Below are 22,300 nucleotides of genomic sequence, written 5' to 3'. Positions count from 1 at the left end.
AGATGATCTCAGTTCTCATCTGAACAGATGAATCAGCTCAGCGTTGTATTAGCTGACCAAGGCTGCTGTAACAAAATACAAGACACTGGGTGGCTTAAACAACAGACATTTATTTTCTCACAGTTCTGGAAGCTGGGAAGTCCAAGGTCAAGGCGTCAGCAGGGCTGGTTTCTCCTGAGACCGCTGTCCTTCGAGTACAGATGGCTTTCTTCTCACTGTGTCCTCGCATGGTCTTCCCTTTGAGTGCCCACATTCCTGGCGTCTCTTTGTGTGTCTAACTTTCTCTTTTTATAAGGACACTAGTCTGACTGGAATAGGGCCCATCCTAATGGCCTCATTGTAATCTGACACTTCTTAAAATGTCCTATCTTCAAATATAGTCACATTCAGAGACACTAGGGGTTAGGGCTTCACAGCATGAATTTTGGGGGAACAAGTTTACCCTTTATTAAGCATACAAATTACTTTTGGGTACTAGAGATTTATTATGGAGCAGTGGCTGGGGGTGGGTATAGGGCACCCCTGGGTGTCTATAACAGAGGTGGAACAGATAGAGTAACCCCCCTGAAGACATCTGGTTCTTGCCCTACTTTTCCAGAAACAAGCTCGGAGGTTATCCCTATGTGTTAGTACAGTCAGAGTCACAGAGCAGTGGCTATTAAGGGGAACTTTGAGTAATGCCCTTATTAATATTAGAGGGTGCTGAGGCCCAGAGAGAGATTGTGCTGTGTTTATGATGTAGTCTTCTGATTTATAGTCCACTTGCATCTACGGGAAGACAAATCAGAGTATATAAACCATACTTCCCATCTCACCTCTCCAACACCTCTCTGGTACCCCAGCTGGGGTACCATTTTTCATGCTCCAAGGAGGGAAGGATATAATGGTATTTCACTGGGAATGTGCTAAGCATGTTAAAAAATTGATGACATTCTCTAATCAAAAGCTTTTTGTCTGAGGGAGGGCTTTCTTAATTTTTTTTTTTTAACATTTTCTTGTTCTTCCAAAGAAGGGTGGGTTTTCCACCATGAGCTGTTGGAGCAAGGCTAGTAAATCTTCAAATTACAAGTTTTGTTCTATTTAAACAGGTAAAGAACAAAGAAACGGTAGTAGGAATGGTCCACTTCTTTAGTCTAATTCCAGAATCAGGACTAGAAGTGACTTTTGATATCTAAATAGTTTTAGACCCAATGGACTATTAAACTGTTTAAGAAATTACATCCAGTTGTCATCCTTTTTTTTCTAGAATGGATCAAAGACTTGGGAACCAGAAATGTGGCCTGGCCCTTTCTCTGGGTTAAGTGGAATAAAATTTGCAATTGTTGTTGCGGGCTTTTGAGAAATTTTTAAAAGAGCAGTGGACAAATGAATAAGAATAATCCCCTGTGATAGCTGTACCTGTGGAAGAACGCACCCGCCTGGGAGCCAACAGGCATCTAAGTCTTCCCTGGGAAAGAGATGCTGCGAGCAGCACGTGGATGGCCCCAGTGTGTTTTCTGTGGGTAAAATCAGCAGCTGCTCCTTGCTGTGAACCTGCTGAGGGAAGAAAAGCTGCTGCACATTCCCCTGGAGTCTGAGGCAGGGGCGTCTGCATGGAAGGCTGCGTTATTCATAGAGGGAATTACCTGAATGCAAAAGCAGAGATGCCTTTTCATGTTGCAATAAGAATGATTTGTGTCCTTATTGTATGTCTGCTGTTCATGAGACAGAATATTTGTGCCACCGGCCCACTCCCTGTTTTTGGAGAGTTCTTAAATGATTTATTCATTCAACACATATTTTAGTTGAGGCTTCTTGCACTGGGCACTAGGGTTATAGCAGTAAACAGCATCCACAAAGACGTGCTTCTACTCTCAGGGAGTTTATGTTTTAGTGAGAAACATAGGCCTTCATAAAATAATTGTGCTTTTCAAACTATAACTGCATGTTGGGATAAGTTAACTCTCCAAAGGAAAGGAGCGTGATTGTAGTGGATATGGGAGCAGATAGGAAGGAACCTGCCCCCTGGCGGGAAGGCTTCCCCCTGAGAACTGGTTTGGGGTTGAGAAATGATGGGTGAGGGAGACACGAAGTTGGAAGGTCTGGGAGGTGGTTGGTGGCAGAAGACCAGGGTCAGGCGGAGGAAACAGTGTGGGCAGAGAGGTGACGTAATGGAAAAGCACTGGGCTGGGAATGAGAGTTGGATTTTTGTCTCTCTTGTTTTTGTGTTTTGTTGTGTGAGTGTTCTGTGTGTGTATAACTTTTGGGGGGAAAATCACTTCTTTGGGCCTGGTGTCCTTATTTGCATAATGAATGAATTTGAATCAGAGGATTTCAGGGACCTCAAAGTCCCTGAACTAGGTTCTTTCATTCACACAGATCTCCCGAGTGCCTACCATCTACCAGGTAGTTTGCTTGGTCCTGCAGGTCAGATGAATCAACTTGGATCCTTGACTTCAAGCCGCTGATCTAGGAGGAGTAGTTGACAGATGAGACTACCAAACGCGGCGCCCTGTTACGATGTGGGAGGGTCACGGGAGGACGGTGGGAATGGGGGGGGGGGAGAGGGACAGTCTGCAGAGGACTTCATGGAGTAAAAGGCCTTTTGCCAGAAGAACAGGATGAAGTTAGACTGGGCAGCCAGGATGGTATGAAAAAAGTTGTGGAGTTTCAAAATATTCATTGGAACAACAGTGAGTAACACTACTACATACCCCTGAACTATTATTGCAAGTTAGTCATGTCCTTTTGAGACTCCATGGGTGCCTTGGTCTCCAAGGTTGATTATGGAAACCTTTGCCCTATGTCTTCCTGCTCCTCAAGGCTGGGAAGAGTGGGAACGGCTGACATGCTTTGGTTTGGTTTCCCATCTGTTAGAAAATGCCCTTTTCACAGTAGGGTTCTATTGACTTAATTATTGTCTGTGGGTTATTTAGAAGTGCAAGTCAAGGATGAATTTCTGGTGCAAAACCAAAGGCACATGAGTAAGATGTTTAAAATGAAATGGGAAGTTTTTGTTCTGTTTTGTTTTTCCAGGGGAGAATTTCAATGGTCTGATCTGCTGCCGTAGTTGGATCAAATTGTCAGAAAATTGTTGTCCACCAGAGAGAGACAAGGAGAGCCTTTTGAGGAGCTACGTTAAAATTATTTTCTGTTTATTCTCTTAAGTATTTGGCTTGAGTGGAAAATACTTCCCTTGCCAAGGAAGGGCTGACATCCTGTGGTGTGTTAGCAGCTGGCCACGGGATTGGCGTGAGAGGGGCTGACCCACACGGCTGGAGGCAGAGGTGCTAGAAATGGGGTCGTGGTCGCTTAGTCTAACTGTGATGAGAAACAGAACAGAACAAAACAAAACTAACAGTATTGACTTTTAAATGTATTTCCTGTCTACTTCCAAAAGGACTGGAAGGTCTTAAGCAAAAAAGACGTGACACAGCATGCCCATTGGAGTGTAGGGGACAAAAGCAATGCCTCACAAAAAGGCTCCTGTAATAGCAGCTACATTGGTCTTTTTGATCAAGGTATCTAACTATTGTTAGTGTTGTTATTGTTTTGGGGAATGAATTTTAGGTGAAAGTTTCCTGGTAATCGCAGCAAAAAAAGAAAGTATGGTTGCCCAACAACTTTTATTAATGGATGAAGAAGGAAATTGGTCAGCCTACCAGGAGATGTATTCCTTAATATATATAATAAAAAGATGTCTGTATTATAAACATTGACTAGTATAATTTTCCCATTACTCAATAAGTTTTCTAGCCAATGGCAAGCCCTAGTTGGTAAGACAGTTTTGTGGGGTTTTTTTGTTTGTTTGTTCATTTGTTTTTTTCCATTGACCTTCAGTAAAATCTTATACTGGGATGAAGGCATTTTTTTATATGGGGATGTAGCTAAGGAAACTGGTTTTAAGTTTTGTACTATGATTTGATGTGAGGAAAAATATTAGCAAGTGGGTGGGTATTATCTTGTTTAGATCAGTGTTTTAAACCTGTGTGTTTATAAGAACTGCCTGGGGCCCTTGTTAAATATGGACTCCAATGCCAGCCCAGCCCTGATGTATTGAATCAAAATCTCTAGCAAGGGGCCTGAGTGTATATTTAACAAACGCACCAAGTGATTTTCTAGGCTCAAGCAAGTTGAGAGAGCACTGCCGTGGGTGGTTTTCTGTGACTGTTGTTGGGCTTTGTAGCAGTCATTCTGAGCATACATTTTGATAGGGGCCCAAGGCAATAGCATTAACAGTGAGATGATGACCTCCCAGTAGAGCCAGCCTAATTAGTCAGTCTGGAATGGTAATTTTGTTTCGCTTTCTCAAGTCGTGGTGCTTCATGATGCTGCCATCAGGTGCCTCCAGGTGCCTTCTCATCTGCTGTATCTTTCATCCTCACAGCATCTCTGTGTGGTGGGCAGAACAAGTATAAGGCCACAAAATACATTGATTTAATATGCACATTTCCCCACAACTTTTCATCTCTAAATTAGTATGCATTTTAGAATCCATGATGTATAAATTTGATGACACCTTTTTTTGGGTTAGTGATATATGAATTAATAGGGCAGCTGTATGTTTACAGGTGTTGAAGATTTGATGAACTGTGGTTGTTCCTTTTACAGATGAGACATCTGAGACACTAAGAAGGCTATGTGACTGCACTAACTGGGGGAGCCCAGTCTCAGACCCAGCTCTCTGTCTTTGTACTAGTGATTTATAGGGGAGTGAAAAAGTATCCCAAAGCTTAGTGGCTTAAAATAACATTAAATACCATCACACAGCGTTGTGGAGCCAGGCATTCGTGTGTGACTGGGCTGGGGGACTCTGGCCTGGGGGTTATCTCCTGAAGTTGCAGAGAAGGTGTTGGCTGGGCCTGTGATCATCTGAAAGCCTGACTGGGGCTGGTGGCTTTCCTGACAAGCTGAGTCACTCACGTGGCTGGGAAGTGGATGCTGCTGTCAGTGGGAGGGAGGCCTCAGTTCCTCCCCACGTGGGCCTCTTCACAGAGTCTTGGAAGTGCCCATGGCGTAGTGACTGACTTCCCCCGGAGTGAGTGATCCAAGGGACCAAGGCAGGAAAACATTGCAATGCCTCCTTTTAAAATTTTATTTTTCAATTATAGTTGACGTTCAATGTTATTTTATATCAGTTTCAGGTGTATAGCATAGTGGTTACACAATCACATACTTTACAAAGTGTTCCCATCGATATCACCTGATTATGGACTATGTTCCCTGTGCTGTACTCCACATCCCCGTGACTATTTTTTGACTACCAAAATTTGTACTGCTCAATCCCCTCACCTTTTTAACCCATTTCCCCAACCCCTCGTCCCTCTGGCAACCACCCGTCTGTTTTTGCATCTGTGAGTGTTTCTATTTTGTATATTCATTTATTTTGCCCTTTGGATTCCACATATACATGAAATCATATGGTACTTGTCTTTCTCTGTCTGACTTACTTCACCTAACATAATGTTCTCCAGGCTCATCCATGCAAGCTGCAAATGGTAAGGCTTTATTTTTTATGGCCGAGTAGTATTCCATTGTGTACATGTACCACAACTTATCTATTGAAGGCAGTTGGGTTACTTCCATGACTTGGCTATTGTAATTATACTGCAATGAGCATAGGGCTGCATTTACCTTTTTGAGTTAGTGTTTTGGGTTTCTTCAGATACATACCCAGAAGTGGAATCACTGGGTCATAAGGCAGTTCCATTTTTAATTTTTTGAGGAATCTCCATGCTGTTTTTCACAGTGGCTGCACCAGTCTGCATTTCCACAAACAGCACATGAGGGATCCCTTTCTCCACATCCTCTCCAACACTTGTAGTTTGTTGATTTAGTGATGACAGCCATTCTGAGAGGTGTGAGGTGATATTCCATTGTGGTTTTAACACCAAAAGAACAATCAAATTTAAACATGGTCCGAGGATCTGAATAGATGCTTCTCCAAAGAGGACATACAGATGGCCAATAGACATGTGAAAAGACACTCGACATCACTAATCATCAGACAAATGTAGTGCCTTTTGTGGCCAGGCCTCAGAGGCCACACACTCTCATTTGTACACATTTGATTTGTGACAGACCAGCCCTGACTCAGTGTGCAAAGGGCTGACACAGCACGTGAATATCAGAAAGTGAGGATCCCTGGGGGCTGGCGGTTTCCTTCCCACCACACCGCCTTTCCAGAGCAGTTTTGTCTTGAGCTTGCGCATCTTATGCACATACATCAAGTTCTTATATTGAGTGATTGAAAGGGCTTTGGGATTTCTATACTATTCTAACACTCCCGAAACTTTAATATACCCAGGAATTCCCTGGGTCGCCTATTAAAACACAGACTCTGATTCAGGAGGTGCAGAATGCAGCCTGAGAGTCTACATTCTAATAAACTCCCATATGATGCCCTTGTTTCTGGTCAGTGATCAACACTTTGGGTAGCAAAAGGAATAGAGCCAGCAGGCCTCCAGTAGCACTCTCTGCAGGGCTGCACTGCAGCCAAGCCCTCTCCCCTCCAGGGGTACTTGCCTCCCCCTTTTATTTTGGCAGAGAAACAAATGATTTGGGGGAAGGAACTAGGGAAACCAGCCTACCTCGCTAAGTTGGTTGAGGGAAAGAGAGGTTAAAGCAGATAAGGGTCCATGTTTTATTAGGTAGGCAGCCACTGCAGCTGGGAGCCTCTTCACAGTGAAGGTCAGATTTTAGACAGCAACAGCTGGGTGCTCGACATGGGGAGGTAATTAGCCCACGAGTGGTGGGGGTGGGATGGAACACACACAGTGCTTAAAGTGAAACGTGTCAATGCATTATTCAAAGCTCATTGCCCATCAGTGGATTTCCCAGTCCTCCTTTCTTACCTCCTTCCTTTCTCCCCCTTACACTCTCTCTCTCTCTCTCTCTCTCTCTCTCTCTCAGAAAAACTCCAAACGCACAATCCCATAAACACTGCCACACTTGAAGGGGCTTGGCTGAGACCTAGAATCCTGGCCCTGGAACTCTGCCTTTCTTCTTGTTTATGGCAAAACTTCTGCCCTGTGTCTTCCTGTGTTTTCCTGCACATCAGTTAAGAGGGATGTATTGGACTGGAAGCTCAATAAGAGAACAACTGTGCCTGTTTTGTTGTTTACTCTCTCTTTCCTGCTGCGACGTGCATATGTGTATACATTATAAATAAATAGAAGAATGAGTAAACCAACGTAGTATTGGAGAGAGGAGACCCCTGAACCTTGTGAAGCCCAGCTGGAAAGCGTGGCGGGGTCACTGCTGTGGGACACAGGGAACATAATTTGTTCCTTCTTGTGGTGGTTGGGGCCCTTTGGAAGGGGATCCAATTTATCTCCTTCTGCTTCTTCATCAGCCACACCAGTCTGTAACTGTAGAAGCTAAAAATTGCTATTTGCTGAGGATGTACTATATATGCCAAGCATATGCATTGCATCACTTACTCTTCCAGCACCCTGAGAGTAAGGTAATCGTCACTTCCGTTTGTGGAGGAGGAAACTACATCTGTGAGAGGTGAAAGCATTTACCTTGCACAACTAGTAGGTGGTAGTTTTGTGGTCCATCTCAGGTGGGTTTCAACCTGAATCTGGCATTTAGTGTCTACCAAGTAAGATATCCAGAGAAGGAAGAAGAGAATAATGAGACTGTCAAAGCTGGAAGGGCCCTCAGCACTAAGTTCGTGCACTTACATTGCTTCAGTCCTTATGCTGTCGGGGGTACTGAGATGCATTTCGTGGGACCTTTGCTCCAGATGAGTCAACACATTAATGAGACATTGTTAGGAATTACAGTTCTCTGAGCCTACCCACCGAATGAATATCAGCCAGTGGGATATTCCCGCCGTGGCTGGTGGGAATGCAAAATAGTACAGCCACTTTGGAGAACAGGGTGGCCATTTATAAAATAGTTAAACACATGTTACACACTTACCAAATGGCACAACTTTCATACTCCTGAGCATTTACCTGAAAAAAAAATGGAATTCATGTCCCCACACAAAGGCCTGTACACAAACGTTTACAGTGGTTATTCATACTAGCAAAGATCTAGAAACACCCCAGCTGGCGTCAGCTGCTGTAGAGAAGCAAACTTTGTCACATCCGTGCAGTGGAATACTACTCAGCAGTAAGAAGTAGCAAGGTGTTAATCTGATGAAGTCAGTGACATGGATGAATCTTAAAAACATCATGCTAAGTGAAGAAAACCAGCCACGAAAAGGTCCACACTCTGTCGTGTTTGTGCTGTTCAGAACATGGAAAGACAGTAGGGCCAGAAATCAGATCGGAAAGTGCCTGGGGGCCCGAGTTGACTGTAAAGGGGCAAAGTCAATCCTGAAAAAACAAGACTTTCAAAAATGTGCCAACCAGTTCAAACCCACTGTGTTCCAGACGGGGACACCAGCCCCCGCTGAGGAAGTGACTTGTTACAGCAGCTGCTGGGTCGGGAATACGGGTTCGTTGGCCTCAGTCCTGAGGCAGGAGCGAGCGGACCCTGACCCCCGGTCCAGGTAGATCTCAGCTCCCCGGGCAGTGCCGTGGGCGGCCGTTTAAAACCCACCGTCTCCTGTGCTGCTCATCAGGCTGTTGACCCGAGATGGGCCAGGGGGCTCCTAATTAGAAAGTGAATTTGCAGTCAGCCAGACTCCAAAGAACAGAGAACTCCAGCAGTGAACTTTTCTGGCCATATTCCATTCTCCTTTTTTTTAGAGGGGCAAAAAAGAAAAAAACAGTACTATTAATTTGTTCAGTGCCTTGTAGGGCATTGCCACCCAGCCAGTCTAGAAAGAACAAAATGTCCCAGAGATCGACACCAACCCCTGGTCTCAGAGAACAGGCGAGAGTTCAGGTGAGCCAGACCTGGCTGTAGTTCCCAAATCTTTTACTCTCTGACTCCCTGTCCTTAACTAGCACTTAAGGTCTCTGTAAGGTAGTGAAATTCTTGCCTCCTAGGGTTTTGTGAGGTGTGAATCAGGGACTGGGAGACAGCACTTAGCCCACAGAGGACAGACTTCCCCTGTGTGTTCCGGAGTGGGCTGGGTGCTTTCCGGTCCTTATCTTAAATCCTAGCAGTTGTTACCCCACTAAGCGGACGGCCAAGCCCAGGGTAAGTGATGTCAGAGAGTGCAGTCCACCCCCGGCCAGAGCTGCTGGGCTACTCGTGGGTTCCAGTAAATGCCCGTGGGTCTGAACTGACCTCTGTTTATAAAATAATCGGTTAGGGAGGATAAGGATTACAATTCTGCTTCTTGATTTGAGAGAGAGCCTTGTTTCAATTTTATTTATTATTTTTTTATTTTTTGCTTCTAGGGAGAGCCTTGTTTCAATTTTATTTATTATTTTTTTATTTTTTGCTTGAGGCAAAATCAGGGCCCTCAGCCAGCGCCAAACCCCCAGCTGAAAAGAAGGTGTCCTCCTCACTCACAGCCTTACTCGGCCTCTTCTCTTTGTCCAGAGAAGATGCCCTAACAGTTCAGGAGCCCTTGTGCTCCTTAGGGCCCGGCTGACACCTGAGAGCTAGGAGACGGTCCCGTGTCCCCCAGCAGGGTGGCTCTCTGGGGACATTCTCTGTAATCGCAAACCCTCTCTGCCTTCTGAGGCTTCGAGTCTGGTTTAACACTAACTGAAATAGGGTTGGTTTTATGAAACTTAACCAAGTAAGTTTTCTCCCATTTTCCCTTGAAAATATTTCTTATTCCTTCCCATAGCCAGTAGAGTCCTCGATTTACGAAACACCAACTAGTGTTAATAATGAGAGACACCTGGCAAATGTCAATGGGCAAACTTACTGAGGACAGTAGGGTTGGTTTCTACACGTGTGTTTAAATCCTTTCATTATATACCTCTTGTGCCTGGGCTCAGTTTTGCCTTCCTCGCCATCATCTTCCAGCGTGAAGGGGCCAGTTAGACTTACAGATCCTAGCGCATCCTGCCAAGCACTGGGCACCAGTGTATGTCGTGGCTGTTGTACTCAAAGGGCGTGATTTAGGCTGAAAGTAAGCCAGCCAGGTTCCAGTATGTAGAGAATTGGATAAATGTTAAAGCTGTGTATGGTGGGTGGGGAATCCCACATGGTTGAGGTGCCAGAGACTTCTCCCCTGCCCAGGGCAGAATTCTTATTCTCTTAAATAGTTTGGGGTCTGGGGGCTAAAATTCTGGAGTCAAGGCTTGAGGTCAGAGTGAGCCTTCGAGGCAGTCTCCCAACATCCAGCCCAGCCAGAGCTGTTTCTGCTGGCTCACACCACGTTCCCTTTGTGTGGGTTATTTAATAAATTCATTTCACAACCCGTAGAGCACAGTAGGAAACAATGCAATTACTGAACCGTAGGAACACAGCTGCCAACATCTTGTTGATTCGGAGTTGTCCAAACACTTCCATGTGGGGGTGGGACTGATACAACTTGCTGGTTCAACAGTTGACATTGATAAATTGGAGTTTCATTTCCTCAGCCTTCTGTTGGAGGTGCTAATGAGCACTGAAAGGCTAGAGAAACACAGGAGGGAGACAAGGAGACTCTCGCCTGATATACGTACTAAGTAATTGAGCCTGGGTGATGGGGGCTTGACACCCCTAGGTAATAATAGGTGGACAGGTTTGAAAGCACTAATAAAGGTCAAATAAAATCAGCATTGTGAATGGTTTAGGTTCCACTTGCACATTAAGTGGACTGGTATCTTCATTTATTAGAGAGAATGTTTGCTTTTCCTACTATTCTTTTATATGTGTCCTGAAATGTTATTTTGTGTCACCCGGGGCACTACGCCAAAATTCCTTGACTTCTGGAAAACGAGAGGGCTGGACCAGATGATCTCGCCTGAGGTCTCTTCCATGCTCCTTCTTGACTGGCTTGGCAAGAGAATTTGCCTGCATCAAATTGCATTCCCCGCTCCGCTCACACACAGTTTATCCAGGCCTCCGTTTTCCCCATTCATTTCCTCATTTGTTCAATAAGCATTTTAGATGCTATGCACCAGCTGCTGTGCTAGGAACTGGAAATGCAATAGGCACTAGGCCAGAACACCACCGGCCCCTCACTCTCAAGGGCTAACATTCTAATAGGGAGAGAATTCAGTCACTCGTGTGTCGGGGACATGCTGGGGGAGCCCACAGCAGTACAAAAGCACACAGGAGGACCCCTGAAGTCAGGCATAACCAAGGAAAGCTACGCAGACGATCTTGTAGTTGAAGTTGCTCTGTAAACTGAGAAGGTGAAGACTGGGAGGAAGAAGTGTTTTGGTGGACTCCCCTCTGTGCGCCTCTTAGGACGGTTCTGTGCACCTTTCCTGTACAAAGCAGAAATGGGGATTATGAGAATGTGATAAAACATGGGCTGAGCTTGGTGTGGAGAGAAGGAGGAATGGTATTTGGAGAAGGGATGACAAAAGATGAACGCTGTAAATGCTGGCATTATTAAAAGGCTAAAAATTTAAAATAAAAACTTTAAAAAGAGAAAATTTTCTCCTTAAATAGAGTCTGTGGACCACAATGGAAGTCAGACACACGTTTATGAACATCAGCTATTTTAACCAGATTGTTAGAGATGAAAAAATTTTAACTTGTCTATACTTATTGTTTCACACATGAGGCAATTGGTGCCCGGAAAAGTTCATTATTTTTTTTCAGAAATCAGTTTAATGGCAGAGCCAGCTCTAGAATCCCACCCACATTCCAAGCCATCTTCTTTCCAAGTTCGGTTTAAGATATCACCTCCTTAAGAACACTTTGTCTTACCCTTTACTTATTTTCTAGTGAACCCCAACTTTAAACTTTCCTTCATTAAAAAAAAAAAACTTGAATTTTTGGCCAAGATATTTGACGTCTTATTACACCCCCTATCGTTCTTTAGTAATTTTTTTTCTTTTTTTATCCATCATACGTACATTGAACTTTCACAGTGGGGGTCTTAGGCATGTAGCACATGGTCCCAGCCCTCAGAGAGCTGGTAGTCTAAGGGAGGAGAGGGAGAACAGGTCTTAAAAACTGGAATCTCACGTTCTTCCTTGGAATTTAAGTCCCTCAGTGACCTGAACCTGTTCCTACTGTCCAGGATTCTTGTAGTAAAGCCGAATGTATTGCCAGCACGAGAGGTTGCTGTTTACACCTGCAGAGTCCTCACAGAAAAACTCCTACCGAATGCACATCAGCATGGAGAGGAGGTGCCGTGATTGCTAGTGGTCTTTTTGCCCCAAAGGGCACAGGCTGTCTGTGGGATGTCGGAGTGATTTTGTTATGTTTTGGCATAGGAGCCAATTATTATTTCCAGGATTTTTATATTTTCTCATTCTTTTAATCTGTCAGTCTCATTAAGGAACAAGTCAGTTTGGATAAGTCAGGCTGGCATGAGTGCTGGTCCTTCACGGTGCACCTTTCGCGTCGTGGATGAGCACCTGCACGTCCAGGCTGGCCGCGGCCAGTCTCTCCCTGTGCGCTCAGCGCTTGGCTGGAGAGCAGACTTCGCCCGGAGAAACCCCGCTGGTGGAGCTGCGAGTAGACCTGGTTAGGAGTTCTCCAGCTGCCAGTCACCTCAGAGGTTCTCAGATGTTTATTTACACAGTGTTTTTTTTTAAAAAAGCAAATTGGGTCTATTTTTGTATGACATTAATGAAAATCAAACCTGTTTCAACAGATTTTCCTTACAGGTAATCTTGATTTTCTCTCTTTTAAATGTGTTTGCTTAAAGCCATCTATAAATAAACCACAGCTCAGAATATTCAGTGTGAAAATATGTGTGAAAATGTAGATTTAACTTTGAGTGAATACTATATTGGCTTATAAATGTGTCCAAATGACTTCTATCATTTTATATTCTATCCTTTCTGTAGTAGAAACTGTAGAAATTGAATGTCAGCTGATTGTTGGCATTGGTATGGTAGGCTGCCTGTAAAGGATTGATGTTTGCACATTTGTAGTCCATCTCACCGCCTCTCTGTGCTAAAACTTGACCCTGATACTAGGGTATCAGAGTGCCAGGTTAAGACTTAGGAGGCCTTGATCTCATCATGGCTCTGCCACTCACTAGCTCTGTGGGTTTAGCGTTCAGTGTTCTCCTCTGTAAACTGTCGCGGTGAGACTGGATGTTCTGAGGACCCATGCACTTTTGAGATGAATCAGTGTGAGTGATGGAACGTTTCCTTCCGTTTTGCACACAGAGAAGAAAAAGCCATATAAGCTAGTGACCTACTTGTAGCCACAGAGAGTCACCAGCTCAACTGGGATAGGTCCGGCTCTTTCCAGTTTTTAGGTCCTCCCATCCCTTTGGGCCTCATGCTTCCTCAGAGTCACCCTGATACCACCCACCTGGTATTGGACTTTATTGTTTTCTTTCCCTTTTAAAAGGTGTTACTCATTTATTTTTAGAGAGGATAAGGAGGGAGAGAGGGAGAGAAATATCAATGTGTGGTTGCCTCTGGAGTGCCCCCTGCTGGGGACCTGGCCCACAACCCAGGCATGTGTTTTGACTGGGAATCAAACTGGCAACTCTTTGGTTTGCAGGCCAGACCTCAATCCACTGAGCCACACCAGCAGGGGCTGGACTGTATTGTTTACAGTGCCCGGTCATTTGAATTTGCTGTTATGTCTGTTAGGACAAACTCTAGGTGGATATTTAAAAGGCATGAGAATAATAAAGTTGGCAAGGTCCTATTTTAATAATGAATTCTCTCCCACCATGCCAATCAAAATTGGTGTCTTAAATAAACTTAGATTACCTCTTCTGTTGAATCTCATTTTGGGGAGAAACCAGTAATAACAGTGAAACAAGAGAAGCCACTCACTCCCCAGGGCTTTACAGGTTTCCTCTTCAACTGCATTTACAAACAGCATCTCTCAGGAGTGAACAATGTGAGCAGGTTCCCCACTCCCTGTTTTCCTTCGGACGAAAAGTAGTATTAAGCTTGTTTGTGGCACTTGTAATTAGCCTGTGACTTTCTTTGAATAATGCCTCTGGACAGCCACATATTGAGGAATATGAGGGGTGTCTAGGGCAGGGCCAAAGTAGGTTTACAGTTGTTCAGATGGAAAATAACACAGTAATTAATACGTAAGAATACAAGAACACACTCCGTTGTGCACACTCACACCTGTAAGGCTACTTTGGCCCCACCCTGTATACTTGTATTTGATTGCTTAGAAGCAGATCACATATTTCCATGTGAAACACCTTCATCAGTTCCCAGGTGCCATTTTAACTCAGTTTGCATCTCAATGGTAGTATTGTCTTACAGCTTGTGTTCGGGGAGCAGGAGTCTACATAGGAGGAAGGAAGAGGAAGAGAAGTGAGCACAGCTTTGGAATGAGCTAGCCGTCTCCTGGGTACTGCCCTCGGGACCCTGCAGCACGCGACGTCCCACCACGGTCCTTTGTTAGCCTGTGAATCAGTGCACTCGGAGTCACACGACCTGTCCTTCAGGGCAGCTGGTCTGCACTGTGGTGGGAATGCCCCACGTGGATGGAGCACATTTCTACCCGGAGTCAGTGCTCATTGAGCCTTAACTTCCAAGAAGAAATTTCTGGGTTTTTTTTTCTTTTTTAATGTGAAAATGACCCCGATGGTAGAAATTCAGGCATAAGGAGAGGAGAAACACAGAAAAACAGGCCTGAAGTGGTTGCCAGGTTCAGTTCTCGTCCGCCCTGTGCTTCCTGGCTTCTTTCACTTCCTGTTTGAAAGCCTTCCCTACGTCACCATCTCCCAGGGAAACAGCGAAGCTGTGGGAGGGTGGGAGGAACGGGAAGGGAAAGCAGACATGGGAAGTCGTCACCACTCACCTGTGTGAGACGTTTCTACGTCTGCTCTGTCCTTTGCGTCAGAGATGTGGGTTCAAAGATCAGAGCCACAGGCTGTGTGACTTTGGGCAGCATTTAACCGCAGAGTCTCCATGTCTTCACTACGCAGGGGCGTCGTAAAAGCGAAAGATAGTGCGTAAAAAGCCCTGGGACCAAAGTAGATGCTCAATGAATAGATTATGTTACTAGGAGGCCAGAATGGTCGGATAATAGTATGCAAGATCTGGAAGGTGGCAGCATCCAAGAGAATTTCCTAGTAAGTCGTCTACGTTGTTATTGGAAGAATGGATAATGTTGGAGTATTCTGTTTGTTTTACATAGATTTCTGGGAATGGAAAACAGGTGGTGAAGCGGTGAAGCTGTGAAGCAGGCGCCCCAGGGGTCATACCTCCAGATGTATGCAGATGAGGCCAGCTGAGCTGCTCTGAGGAGGCTTGGGCCTTTGCAGAGGGAGCCTGGTGCCAGATGCCGGAGGAGGGTTGCAGGCCCAGCTGAGCAATCACTGAGCCACACGCACTTTCATCAGTAGTCATCCATCGTCCGTCTGAGGCGAGAATCAATACCAGAAGGAGAAGGTGACAGGTCATTCATTGCCTATAGACTGGCTATAAAACCAGTGCCCGTTATTTTCTTTGTAACCACTTTAAAGAAACCTCCACCCACGTCCCTTCCCTGCGGCCCAGAGCCCCACCTCAGGGCTGCCAAATGGATCTGCAGTTGCCCTTGTGGTGTTGGGAGTCGCTCTTTCCAGAGGATTGGTGTATCCCGTTCCATTCTGCACAGGCTACGTCAGCATTGATAATGTCTTCCCTCCCCGCAGTCTGTTCTTCAGTACTCATGAATTTTAGAGAAATAATCTCTCTGAAAGGTCTATTTGCCTCTGCGTGTGTCTGTGAGGCATGCGCTTTACACCTTGCTCTGACTTACTACAGACTTGCTTTTTATTTTACCCTCCTCCAAAGATATGTTCAAGGGTCCTAGAAAGAGAGAAAAAGTAGGAGAGAGAGAGAGATAAACATCCATCGGCTGTGTCTCCCTCATTCGCCTGACTGGGGATCGAACCTGCAACCTAGATATATGCCCTGACCGAGGAGGAAACCCAGCCTTTGGTGTATAGGACGATGCTCCAACCAACTGAGTCACCTGGCCAGGGCTACAAACTCTCTCTTAACACACCTCCCCCTCCTTTCTTTCAACTCAGAAACACAGACACTCTTTTTCTGTGTAGACTCCCAAAAGTCAGAGAGAGCATCATGGGCTATCTAGTCCAAACACTCTCTCGGTAAGTGAGGAAGAAGCCAGGAGAGGTGAAGTGACCTGATGCCCTCTCAGGGAGCCCCAGGGCGGGGCCTGGCTGTTCTGCTTCACGTTCGGAGCTCCTTTGGTATCCACCGCCTCTCCCCAGGGCACAGGCCGCAGACCTGGAGGGTCTGCTTTCCAGCTGCCCGCACCCCGCAAGCTCCTGAGCTGTCCCAGAATGTCAGGAAAGGGGTAGAGATGGTCAGATGAGCCAGGAGAGTCCGTGCAGAGCGAAGCCTTTTTAGACAGCATTGGAATGATTAGAGCAGGGACTTGGGGGCCCCGCAACAGCATTCTGTAGAGAGTAGATCTTTTGTAAGCACTGATTTATTTTTTTCCGCTGGAGACCGGCCTCAGGCAGAATTGGGAAATAGCCAGATAAATATGGTGCAGTGATTTTCAAACCTCCCCCCCCTTTAAAAGGTAGGACTCTCACTTCAAATAGAAGCATCTGAGGAAGCCCAATACGTAAAACAAGTAAAGGCGTTTGAGGTGGGGGTGGGAGGCACACAGTCTCCCGACACTCCTCGCCTGCCGGCACCCCCCACTCCTTACAGGACCCCAGGGCAGGCTTGTCTGGGAGCCACCGCTGCGGGAAAGCCAGTGTCTGGAACTCAGACAACCCCTGTGGGAGTTACCTTAGGCGAATCCTGTAACCACTGAGTCTGACTTTCTTTTCCCGTAAATTGAGGCTAAAGGTTCGAACGGATTTTTGCATATAAGTATTGAGATAACAAACAATATACTTGGTTCCTAGGAGCATGTCCTTTGTAAATGTTGTTTTCTACCCATTGTTTATCTTTTTTTTCCTTTCCCCCTTTCGGTCCCTTTCCCCCTTAGGTGTCCTCTCCCTCTTGGGGAGCCCAGCCTCCTCCAGCTGCAGCACCCTCCAGACATGCTCGCTCTGCAGGAAAATTACGAGTCACTTACAGCCTAGTCTCTGCCCTGGTCAGCCCGTCCTCCTCCTGCGCCTCTCTGGTGCTCAGTTAGATGAGGCCTGGCTTGAACAATTGACGTCAAGGGAATTACCCAGAGGGACTTTACAATTGCCAGTCATTCCTTTCTTGTGACCGGCTGTCTGACTTCTGTCTCCGGTCATGTACTAGTCTAGACATTTATGTAAGAAAACAGTGTATGCATTCCTCAACATCCTCATGTTCTATGAAATTGCCTTCTAAAAACAACAGGGATTGTGGGGGAAATAGGGTTATGAGCAAATCACTCAAAAGAAACCCATTCGACTTTGTAACCAGGATGTTAGTAAAAACAATAACAATACTAAAAAAGAAAGAAACATCATGCTAAGATGGGACTTGACCTTTAAAAAGAGGTTAAAGGTGGCTCGATGAAAAGGGTTGTAAAGAAGGGATACAATTGTTAAACTTTGGAGGCAAGGGTAGCATGGACTAAAATGATAATAAATAAATACACGACTAAAAACCCCGCGAGTCTGTGACAGACCACATGCCAGTCTGAGCCCGGAAGCATGTGACTGCCATCTCCACAGGTCAGGTCACTGCAGGCTGCTGTGATCCAATACATTTGGTTTGGTGCCTTTCCTCGTGCACATGAACCGGCACTACTTTTACTGTGCTGATTGTTTCCACCATTTGCCAGTTCTGGACAAGCTAGTTCATAGTACCGCATCTCATTCTGCATCAGGACAGTCTGTTCGAGATGTCAGTAACCTCGCACCCCGATGGAGAACTCAGGGGGACATGGCTAAGTGAGGCTCCATCCCCATTCTCAGGAAATAATGTGTCCCGTTGTGGGGGGTTAGAAGGCAAAAGATTGTAGGAGGATTAGAAGTGGCAGGATTTTATGAGGTGAGGATGGGGGGCAAAAAGAAGAGTGAGCAAAGGCTGGGAGCCAGAAAGCACAGCACATGTTGGGGGGACCAGCGGAGTCTGGGGGCTCCACGCTGGGGCTGGAGCCACGGGGACGCCAGGGAGCAGGAAGATGAGGTTGAAATGGGGTCGGCTTCAGAATGTGCACGGCCTCGGCTCCAGGGGTGAGGGTGGGCGCCATCAAAGGGCTGTGAGCAGGCAAGAGGGTGATTAGAGTCACACCTGGAGGAGCTCCTGTGGCAGCGTGTGCTGGGTGATGGCAGTGGGGAGCGGAGACCAGTTAAGAGGCGTTGCAGTTGTCCCTGTGCGAGATGTGGGGGCCCGAGCTCCACTGTGACAGTGACACACAGTGGCAGTGGGATGCGTGGGGAGGGCGCAATGCAAGGGACATTAGAGACAGAATCTCAGCATTTATCAACCGAATTGAAGGGGTAGGGCTCTGGTAGGTCCTGTCTGATGATGACAAATTGACTGCTTTTGCTGAGGGTAGCCATGGGAGCTTGGTTTTGGAACGGTTGAGAGCTCATGCTGAGGGCTGGCCCCAGGCCGCTGGCACACTTGGATTCTGTGACTGGGCTGCCCTGAAAGGTGACCCTTAGGTCCCTACTGGGTGATCCACACAGAGTAAAAGAGGTTGCCCTCAGTTCTGGGAGGGGACAGGGTGTTCCATCTGTGGACAGACCTGCTCACCTGAGCCCCAGCCCCCGGTCATGTTCCAGACCATAGCATTTTTAAGTTTGGAAGATCTCTGAAATCATCTTATCTCTAAACCGTTTGCTACATGTAAAACTATGGCCCCAAAAGGTCAAGTGTGTATCCAGGGTAAGGCAGAGGCAGAACCCAGACTAGAACCTAGGACTGTCCCTTCTAATCTTTAGAAAAATCTTTTATGACTTTCTTTGTATTAGCATCATTGAGAGAGAGAGGACCAATGGGACATAGAAGGAGATTTCTTACGAGGATCAGCTCACGACATAGGAAGGCTGAGAAAGCCCCCTTACCTGTTGTCTGCAAGCTGGAGACCCAGGAAAGCCAGGGGTGTCGTTTGGTGAGAGTCCAAAGGCCCGAGAACTTCAGGGCCAGTGGTGTAAGTCCCTGTGTGAGGGAGGGAGAGATCAAGAGATGAGGTGCCCCAGCTGAAGCAGCGAGGCCGGAAAAAGGGTCAGATTCCTAGTCTTCTGCCTTTGTGTTTTGTTCAGGCCCTGCAGAGATTGGACGCGGCCGCCTGCGTTGGGGACAGCAGTCTCCCGAGGCCACCGATTCCATTGCTAGCTCCATTTGGAAGCACCCTCACAGACGCACCCAGAAAGACCTGCCCAGAAATCTGGCACCCCCCTGAGGCCGGCAGGTCGACGACACTCACGTTCACCATCACAGGCTGTTGGGAATTGTCAGCCACGTGCTCTGCTCCTTCTCCGGGTGCTTCTGCATGCCAGTTAGAGAACCGCCATGGTGACCAGACGGCATTTGTGCACTGTGCGGGATTTCGCCACATTTTGCTCACAGACCGTTTGTCAGAGAACAGGAAAGGTGGCATTAAACTAAAACTGGCCATACAAATCAGTACATCTGCCTTTTTCTCTTTCTCCTGTTTCTCTTCCTCCCCCTTGTTTCCTCTCTTTGCCTCCCCCACCAGCCAGGTGCTTCGTGGTGCCGTCCACTAAACATGTTTCCTCACAAAGCTGGGCTGTCGGGAGCTGTTACTCATGCAGCCCATGTGGCTTGGCCCTCACACAGCGTGGGGGACACTGAAATCAGAAGGGGGGAACAAGGAAGGAGGGAAGGAGAAGGTTGAGTAATAGATAAATATTGGATCATTTCTTTAAAAAAAATAAGTCATATGCCCAAGTAACAAGATAAAAAAAAAAACAGTGTTGTTAATTGACCTAGGAAAGTGTGAGTGGAATGCTATTTTGAAAACAAAAAGTACATTTTCTCAACATCTGTGAAGTTCCGGGAACTGTATTGGGAGCTTTGTGTGCCTGTTTCAGTCACGTGAAAGAGGCAGTATTATCCTCATTTTTTAAAACATGAGGAAAAGTTTCAAAAAATCAGCTTAACCCAAATGTCATCCAGCTAAAAAATCATGCAGCTAAGGTTCTCCCTCAAGCTTTTCTTGTATCTTAGATTCATAATCTCTCCATCACATTATCCACATTATCTCCTGGTATCTCTTGCTTTTCCATCTGCCTTTTTTTTTTTTTTGTCCCAAAGCTGTGGCGTTTGCGCATTGGGTGTATGGCATCCCACTGTCTCAGTAGGGCTTCTGCAAACAGCGTGTGGGCCTGTGGGCCTCATCAGTGAGAAGCACTGTCTCTGAAACCCGGATTCCTTTCTGACTCCCTTTGAAAGCATTGCAGTAAAATCAGGCATGAATTTTTAAAAGTATGTGTATCTCCAGCCTTCAGGCCCTCTTCCTCTCCTTACCTTTTTGGTTGGAGCCAGCTCGGCAACCGGAGAGAAAAATTAGGAAGGTGTGCCCTCTAGTGGAATCACTGAGAACTGGGGCATGGTTTTGTTGGAAGGTGTCTGTCCAAACCACCCCCTCCTGCTGTTTTAACGGAATTACGGAATTTTCCACCTGAAAGTTACCCTCGTGACCAGACGTAAGTCTGTGCACAGATGCCATTTGTGTCACTGCCTTCCCAGTGGGCTCTCTGCCTCTCGGATTCTGCACTTGGGTTGGAGTCCTTCAGTGACCTTTCTCACAAGTGCCATCTTCTCCGCAGCTTCTCCTGCTCCGCATTTCGTCTTTTTCTTCCTTAACTAAAAACCTAATCTGACTGGATTTTCGTAGGGACTCTGTTTGAATGTGAGTGTCTAATTTTGCTTCTAGGACAGTTGATACATTTGGAAATTGTACACTTCTGCTCAAACGGTGTGATCTCCGGTTCCGAGGACTGAGCGCAGCTGTGCCCATCAGCACAGGTTTATTGTCTGATCGCCCAGTCAGCCCCACGGCGGGCGCTGACCCACAAACGTGCTCCCAGCGGAGGGGGCTGCATGCCCAGAGCCCTGAAGGGTTTTTGGTTGATCATACAATTGCTTTGTCCGAGCTAAGGATTGAACAGGGTACAAAAATCAGCCATTATCTGCTGCATGGAAGGAGGTAGAAGGTGTTAAAAATATATCTTTTTCATTCAAAAAATAAAAATAGCTGGGGGACTGGGGATATTAATCTGTCTCCCGTGGTGAGGAATGAGAGATGTCCTATCTTTCCTGAATCTCAATTACTGTTGTGTTCCCAAAAGTTCCGCCAAAGTCGTTTTTCCTGATTTGAAGACTAGGTAACCTCAGCACTTGCACACTTTAGAGATTGATTGTATGGTGAATCCCTTCCCCTGATTTGTCAGCGTTGCCTTTCTTGAGTCCATGCAATTAAATTTTCTGCTTTAAAATTGAGGGAGAGAGCAGACAGTCTCAGTTTTAAAAGCATTCACATTAGTGGTTTAAAATACACATGTTTCCTTGGAGATGGCACTTTGGTCCTTGTGGGGTGGGATGTGGGACCTGTATTTTCCACTGGCCCCTTGGTTAGAGATCCTTGGTTATAGGCAGGTGGGGTGGAAAGAACTCTGGTTGGGGATCAGGACTTTGCATTCTGTTCTCAGCTCCTGGGTCAGGTGCTTTGCCACTTAGCCGTTTGGGCTTCAGCAACCTGGTCTGGACCGTGGGAGCTGGAGCACATAGCTCTGCAAGTCAGTTCTGGCTCTAGCTGTCTGTGCTTCCTTCCTTGTCTGCGTGGGGCATACACACAGAACTTCAACTTCATCCCGTGGAGTCCAGGGGTTACAGAACTAGCAACTGATTCAAACAACATTCTTCAACACTATAAAGTTTAAAAGTTTTAGCTCACAATTTCTGGCTAGACTACTGAGTTCACATTTTTACCCCCAAACCACTGATTCTTGCTCCATTTCTTTTTTATCCTCACCTGAGGACATGTTTATTGATTTTGGGGGGCAGGGGTGGAAGGAGGGAGAAAGAGGGAGAGAAACAGAAACATCAGTTGGTCACTTTCCTTACGCACCCTGACCAGGGATGCCACACACAGCCCAAGTGTGTGTCCTGACTGGGAATCGGACCCATGATCTTTTGGTTTGTGGGGTGATACCCAACCCACTGAGCCACATTGGCCAGGGCTCTTGCTCCATTTTTTGATGTTTGGAGTAAAAGAAGAGGAAAGAAGCCATCTCAAAATATCACTTTCCCCACATCAGCATTATGAGACTTTCAACCTTCTCTTTGACTTCCCTTCCTTATCGTGCAGGTGCGGATTTAAAAACTCGGCAGCAACTTGCCCCTGTTTCAGATTCTCTGCTCATGCTTTTAAACTGCATATTTCAGCTTCCCCACAGGGCTTTGATTGGTTTGTTTTTTAAGTCTGATTTCTTTTG

The 22,300-nt window shown here is 46.2% G+C and overlaps 1 protein-coding gene across 3 annotated transcripts in view; it reads left to right on the top strand.

Moving 5' to 3' along the window:
* MB21D2 (Mab-21 domain containing 2) overlaps positions 1–22,300 on the top strand; it is a 104,599-nt gene that overhangs the window by 66,274 nt on the left and 16,025 nt on the right. The window contains exon 1 of one of the 3 annotated variants that reach the window (XM_045852010.1): positions 15,225–15,332. The exons of the other annotated variants lie outside the window; for them this stretch is intronic. The gene's annotated coding sequence lies outside the window, so the exon portion shown is untranslated. Of the gene's footprint in view, positions 1–15,224; positions 15,333–22,300 lie in introns of those variants that run through there. 3 annotated transcript variants of the gene reach the window in all.

Source organism: Phyllostomus hastatus, unplaced genomic scaffold, assembly GCF_019186645.2.
Source record: "Phyllostomus hastatus isolate PE091 unplaced genomic scaffold, TTU_PhHast_1.1 phas_contig_86, whole genome shotgun sequence".
NCBI classification, from domain to species: domain Eukaryota; kingdom Metazoa; phylum Chordata; class Mammalia; order Chiroptera; family Phyllostomidae; genus Phyllostomus; species Phyllostomus hastatus.
This window is presented reverse-complemented; position numbering and strand designations above follow the sequence as displayed.